This window comes from Mchenga conophoros, linkage group LG3 (genome assembly GCF_057382185.1).
Source record: "Mchenga conophoros isolate Kocher_MC1m ecotype Shallow Benthic linkage group LG3, M_conophoros_male_GT1.1, whole genome shotgun sequence".
Lineage (NCBI taxonomy): Eukaryota > Metazoa > Chordata > Actinopteri > Cichliformes > Cichlidae > Mchenga > Mchenga conophoros.
The window spans coordinates 69,369,059-69,376,625 of NC_140528.1; the positions used below are offsets into that span (position 1 = coordinate 69,369,059).

Consider the following 7,567-nt stretch of genomic DNA (forward strand, 5'->3'; position numbering starts at 1 on the left):
GATACTGAAAATCCAGTCTTATCTATACAATTGCCTGCTTGGTTTGGCAGGCATTTCACAATCTTTTTATTTGATTGTGTAGTTACAACTTGTGTTTCCTTAACACATCTTGTGGCAACCACAGCCTCCTACACTGTTGAAACCACCACCAATCCATCTGAGGTCATGATTGTGCTAACTTTAAATGTCCTGAAGAACCTGTGTCGAGCTGTTTTTTTTTTTAGCACAGTCACGAAGACTCATTGTTAATACAGCATGTGGTTATTTTAAGTATTCAGTTAGGCCTTTGTCCATTCCACAACACAACCTGTTCTTGCACGCCTGGATCCCTACACCCAAATTCTCAACCACTCCTTTAAAGTGCTGCTTTGTACTCTGCAAGATCACTCAAGAAACTGCTTGCTTGTTATTATTATTATTATTATTGTTATTTTAATTTTAGGCTAAGCGAAGATTGGCTTCATACCTACAGGAAATAAATGTCTTATGATCCCTTTTACAAAAATCCAGTCTGGTTCAGAACACATTCAGCATGTTTGCTCTTAATTATAGTAAGGTGGTGTAGGATTAGAAAACACAAAGACTCATATATTATTGTTTTATTCTAGAAAATTAATGGACAAAGCTGAAGGAATTAATTGGTTACAATTTATTACAGCAGTCACGATCAAGAAGCTCATGAATAATGAGCACTTTTAGAATGTGACCCAGAACCCAGCTCTCTGTCCTTTGTCCTGTGGAACCAGCTCCTGGTTTGGATTTGCGAGACTGACACCCTTTCTAATTTTAAGATGAGATTCAAAACTTTCTTTTTTGATAAAGCTTATAGATCAAGGTGGATCAGGTGATCCCAAACCCTCCTTTAGTTCTCAGAACAGAAGACAGAAAAGGGTATTTTTGAATTTACACTGCAAACCCCGTATGATTTTGGCTGGCTTTGTGATATAAATGTATAGTTATCCATTCATCCAACATATTGTTGCTTTGCCTTGCAAAGGGAATCTGGAGCGTTTCCCAGATAGCATTGTGTGATGTAAAAAGACGACTAACACAGAGAAACAGACTAACTCACATTCACAAGTCAATTTAGAACCAGTGTACTTCACAACATGAAGGTACTCCTTCAATAATTTGTTTTGGTAAACCAAAAGGAAATCATTTGCATTTCATTCACTCAACTGAAATGACATGAAAATATAAATATAGCCTACACATGACTGAACTGTAGATGGAAAGCCTTGATCAATATGGAAAGCATTTCCCTGAACATGTACTGTATGTGGTTTCTCAAAGCATATCCTTCCTGACGGACAGGAAGCAGCATGTGAGGCTGGGAAAGAATGTCTCGGACTCCCGGACCATCAGCACCGGCTCCCCTCAGGGCTGTGTTCTTTCTCCTCTGCTCTTCTCTCTGTACACCAACTGCTGCACCTCCACCCACCAGTCTATCAAGCTAATCAAGTTTGCAGATGACACCACCGTTATTGGACTCATCTCGGACGGGGATGAGTCTGCCTACAGGAGGGAGGTTGAACGTCTGGTGTCCTGGTGCAGCCACAACAACCTGGTGCTGAATGCCCAGTAGACAGTGGAGATTATTGTGGACTTCAGGAAGCACACAGCCCCACTCCCCCCCATCATCCTGACTGACACCCCCATCACCTCTGTGGACTCATTCCGCTTCCTGGGTACCACCATCACCCAGGACCTGAAGTGGGAGCCCACCATCACCTCCATCATTAAGAAAGCCCAGCAGAGGATGTACTTCCTGAGGCAGCTGAAGAAATTCAACCTGCCAACATGGACGATGATGCAATTCTACACTGCAATCATCGAGTCCATCCTCACCTCCTCCATCACCGTGTGGTACGCTGGAGCCACTATCAGGGACAAACAGAGACTGCAGCGTGTTGTGCGCTCTGCTGAGAAGGTGATTGGCTGCAGACTCCCATCTCTGCAGGACCTGTACACCTCCAGGACACTGCGGCGTGCAGCTCGGATCTCAGCTGACCCTTCTCACCCTGGACACAGTCTGTTTGACCTGCTCCCCTCAGGCAGGAGGCTCCGGTCCATTTGCACCAGAACCTCTCGCCATAAGAACAGTTTCTTCCCCTCTGCTGTTGGACACATGAACAATAACCATATGACTGTTCCCACCACTAACACATGACCCTACGCTGTGTTCACTGCATCATTCCATGTTTGGCACTGATCACCACCTGCACTCATGTAAATGGCCTGTAATTATATAGCGCTTTACTAGTCCCTAAGGACCCCAAAGCGCTTTACATATCTAGTCATCCACCCATTCACACACACATTCATACACTGGTGATGGCAAGCTACATTGTAGCCACAGCCACCCTGGGGCGCACTGACAGAGGCAAGGCTGCCGGACACTGGTGCCACCGGGCCCTCTGACCACCACCAGTAGGCAATGGGTGAAGTGTCTTGCCCAAGGACACAACGACCGAGACTGTCCGAGCCGGGGCTCGAACCGGCAACCTTCCGATTACAAGGCGAACGCCCAACTCTTGAGCCACGATCGCTAAGTAGATAGATATGTATATATCTATCTACTTAGCACTTTTAATTCTTATTCTTATTTTTATTTTCATGTCTATTTTAGTGTAATTTATGACAGTATGTTTGCACTAAGCACCGCAGCAATTTCCTAATGTTGTAAACCTGCTCAACATTTGGCAATAAAACCCTTTCTGATTCTGATTCTGATACAAGCCTGATTTACTGCATAGTTTCACTTTGCACCTTATCTAGTTGTCAAATACAGCTGCACCCACATCAGGCAATGAGAACTGATGATGATCATGATCATGATAACAATTCTGTCTTCATAAATTCAGACCATATACATTTTTTTAAATTCCCAAAACGAATCAATCATTTCTTCCTACATATTTGAAGCGTGCACTTTAGGGGCTAAATAGAGAAGAAGAAATCAAACAAAAACTGGTTTAAATAGTTACTTTAGTTACTTTAAGTCATGTATTGGTACAATAATGAAGTTCACAGGGGAAGATCGGCTGTTTCTTGTTTGATCTTTAGATTAAACAAGAGTTTATCACCACCACCATGCCCTTGCACATTCCTTCATCCAATCTGTTTCAAGTTATTGCTCTTTAAATATAATATCTTCATTCATTAATCTCTTTTGTGACGCATTTGTTATTAAATAAGGTCACACGCATGGTCCATAAGGTAACAAGAAACTGAACTTAATGACTGTCATGGATCTTTATGCTTGAGATTTTGGTTTTAGATTGTGCCACTTGGAATGAGCGTAAAACCGGTTTGGTTGCAGTATCTGGATATGTTTTTCCAACATGCTCTCACTCCCAAAGCGTAACATTTTACACTAGGTAACAAATCGTCAACATATTACGTTTTCGGGCACCCAACACGTTCCTAAATGACAAGATTGGGAAAAAAATGAGGAAATATGAAAATCGTTTAGACTCAATCCACACATGTTTGTTAATTTTCTTCAAATCGCTTGGGAAAACACTATTTAACGTCATTAAAGTGCTGGTTATGGTCAGGAATAAGGTTATGGTTAGGGATAAGGTCAGGTTTAGGGCTGGAACGTTTATTACCGCAGGATTTAATCTATAACCCGGCGCGTACCATAAGAATGCGGAAAGTCACCTCAGGAACGCTGCAGCACGTTGAGATATTACGCCTTGGGAGTGGTTTTTCAGGCCTGAAAATATCATGTGGCTGTCTCGTGGACATAGGAAATGAAGAGAGCTCAAATATACTGGAGAGAATAAGCACACTTAAAATGCACAAAATTTCAATTCAACTGTCTAGTTTTAGGGGGTGTTAGTTGTAAAAAGGTTCATAGTATGAAAATGATATTGATTAAATTAAATATATTATACTAATATATCTTTTTTTTTTTTTTTTTACAAAAATATCAGCTGATTGTTAGCATGAATTTAACAATTTGTCTTTTAAAACATATATGTTACCATAACTGTCATGGTCCTGGGCCATGTTGGCCCAGTGTTCTTAGTTTCCTTGTATGTTTGTATTTTGTTCCTTGCTTAGGCCATGTTTTCTGAGTTGCCCTGTTGTGTTGTTCCCTAAGTGTTTTCCCTTCATGGCTTTTACCCCCTGTGTGCCCCTCTGTGTATCTGTGAGCCCTCGTCTCTCCTTATGTTTTATTCCATGTTTCCCCTGCCCATTATGTCTAAGTTTTCCCCGTGCTCTCTCTCCTCCTGTCTGAACCTCTGTGCACTTCCTGTTTACTTTGTGACTCTCACGCCCGTACATGTCATGTTCAGTTCACCCCGCCCTGTCTCGTTATGATTATCAGTGTCACCTGTGTTCCCCGTGTGTTCCCACTTTCCTCGTTAACCCTCTGTGTATTTCTGTCTGCGTCTCCCTCTGTTCAGCGTGACGTCGTCCCTCATGCTGTGTGGGTCTCCCTGTGTGTCTCTCTGTGAGTTTTCCAAGTTCCCAGTTTAGATTAGTTTGTATGTTTTTTCCCTGCCAGCAAATAAAGCTGAGTTTTGAGTTCACCTCCCTGAGTCTGTGAGTCCTGCACTTTGGGTCCAACTCCTGCCTGCCGCACAGCGATTCATGACAATAACTGTGTTTCCTAGTGTCATTTCAAGGTTATTTGATCTTGTCTGCTAGTTGTCCATGTCGAGTGTAGCTTAAATGCTCTTGTTAGACTTGTTGGACAAGGTGAGGTTTGTGTATAAGAACTGTGTTAAATAGCACCCTTTTTATTTATTAAAATTGTATTTATTTATATTTGGCTGAAAGAGAACAAAAAAGCACTGCCCCGTCAAGGATGCTGGGACCTTGTTTGTTTTAGCATTGAAAACACTATTTTGACTAAAGACTTTGCATATATTGGGGGGTTAACTATTATAGAAACGCAAAAAATTATTTTGTTAGTTACCAGTCCTGTTAATGTAGGGCACATTAACAGGATGACATAAAACCTTTTACTGGGTTTTGGTCTAACACATTTTGTAGGCACTGCGTGCTGTTCTCTACAAAAAGACAATACTATAATAATAATGATGAATACTTTATTGATCCCTGTGGGGAAATTCCTCTCTCCATTTAACCCATTCACTCAGTGAAGCAGTAGGCAGCCATTGTGCACCCGGGGAGCAGTGTGTAGGGATGGTACCTTACTCAGGGGTACCTCAGGGTAGCTGTTCAGTGGATTCAAGCCCCCAACCTTTCGATCATGGGGCCACCACTCTACCTACTGAGCTATCCCTGCCCCAGGAATAATGCCTCATAAGAATAGAGATGTCAAATATATATAATAAGAATTTTTAAAACAATCTAACTTTTGTGAGCAATGATCACTGTGTGATAAATCAGTGACAAACAGGAAGACAAACAGGTTGGTTTAGTTTAAGATCTGTAAGATTGCCACTTCTTCAGTCTGAAGAAGTCACTTGGATGAGTGATGAAACGTTTCGCCCACTGAAAACACTACGTCCAGATGAACAGAATCAACTTTTGGAGATTTACTTACCTGGATGATTGAGATTGTATGCTCATGACTTACATCTGCTTTTACTCTATTCTGTGCATCCCTATACACCCCCAGCTGTGGCTTCCCATGTCCTTTTATGACAGGCAGACCCCCAGTATCAATAAATTCCCCCCAATTACTCAATTACAACTCACACCCACACATTCACAAATCCTTACCTATTCTTCTGATCAACAGCTGCACCCTATCAAACAAACTTGAGCATATTTTATTCTAATCATTGTTTTCTTGTACTCACACTATTCATATTTTGTTAATATACAGTTAGGTCCATAAATATTTGGAAAGAGAAAACTTTTATAGATTTTCGTTCTTGTCATGGTCTGGAGTCTGTGACTCTGTGTTTATGTTAAGTTTATTATTATTCTGTGGTTTTGGTTATCTTGGGTTTTTGTACTCTCCTGTTTCACGTTTCATGTTCCTATGTCTGTTCCCCAGCCTGTGTTTAGTTGGTGAGTGTTGTCTTCAGTCGGTGTGTTTCCTGTTTTACTTTGACGGTCTCTGTCTGATGTCAGTGAGTTCTGTTTACGTTTCCCCTGCCTCGTCAGCTGTTATGTCTCTCAGGTGTGTTTCCTTCCTGTTTCCCATCCCCTGATTACTGGTGTGTGTACTTATAGTGCACAGCAAATTCAAAAGTGTTAAATGTTTTGGTGTTAATAGTCTTCTTGCAAAAGTAGAGTTAATTTTACTCTAAGTAGAGTCACATTCTTTTAATGTAACTCTGAGGTGTAAAATGATAGTAGTTAAAATAGAGTGTTAAAAATGAGTGTTTCTCTGTCAAATCTGGAGGTGTTACAATGGAAACATTAACTCTTGACCTCTTAACTCTGAACTCCTACAGGGGCTATGACACCAATAGAGTGAATTCACAGACTCCGCCCCCAGCACGGCTCCAATCGAAGCCGTTTCAGAACATTTTGCTCTACATATTTGAGTTGTTTGCCATGCTTGGTAAGTCATTTTTTCAAAGATTGTTTCAATTATTATTAGCTTTTACTTCTGTGGCTCTTTGGAGTTGAGACAAAGCTGTGTGGAAGGCATTAGCCATGTTGCTCGCTGATAGCATAATATTCTGTTTTAGCTAGCTGAAAGGTATTGTTTGCGGGCAAATACCACAGCCTTGAAAAAAAGCTTGCATGTGAATTTTCAGTCAAACTTTTGGTCAAATACACCTAAAACAATGTCTAGAATGTGAAATGTTGGTATAATGGTGCTACTTGAAGCCTGAAAACGATCGCCCATAAAAAAATAAAAAAAAACGAGCAAACAGCAGTAGCAGACGTCCTGACTGAGTCCTACGTTAGCATTTAGATCCCTCCAGAGTTTTGTGCATACGGTTTAGGTAAAAATGAAAAAGGTTGAGGTTTCACATTTAGTTCAGTATTACCTGTTGCCTGAGTCCTTGTCTTTTAGGAAAATACTTTACACAAGTAATGGCTCAAAGCGGATTCGGTTTTTTTTTTTTTTACTGTGCTGCAATTGTTTACTGGATTATTTGTGCCATTAATTAGTGTCAACTAATTTTTATTCAATCTCCGCACAGGATATGCTTGTGAAGATGGAATATGGGGGAGAGCAGAAGTGCGTTGAAGTTCCACAAAGGGATGAATGAAGGACCTGCATATTGTATTGAAGAAATAAGTGATGAGAATGCTGTTATTTGCATTTACCATGTCAGACCTTTTGATAAACAAAATTCTAATGAAAGTGAGAACATGTACACCGTTACATCTTTCAGAAAATGTTTTGAAATTGTGGTGCACAGTTCAGAATAAATGTTTTTCAAAAACCATTGCATCTTTTTAGTAAATGTTTATTTCCAAAAGAAATTTCTAGAAGTTCAGAACAGTAAAATTCCCGCTTTTTACAATGAATTAGAAGATAACTCTTAAGTAGTTAAACTAAAATACTCTTTGAGAGTTAATATATAAACTCTTAAAACCAAGTGTTAAATTATCAACTCCAGACAGATTTGGTGTTTAACACTAAATCAGAGTTAATGTACCAACTCTCCAAAAA

At 40.4% G+C, this 7,567-nt stretch overlaps 1 long non-coding RNA gene across 1 annotated transcript; it reads left to right on the top strand.

Moving 5' to 3' along the window:
• The first annotated feature begins 6,428 nt into the window (after positions 1-6,428).
• On the top strand, positions 6,429-7,340 carry LOC146580318 (uncharacterized). Its single transcript, XR_014891248.1, has 2 exons — positions 6,429-6,499; positions 7,092-7,340. It is a non-coding gene; the product is annotated as an uncharacterized LOC146580318 (long non-coding RNA).
• Positions 7,341-7,567: the final 227 nt, after the last annotated feature.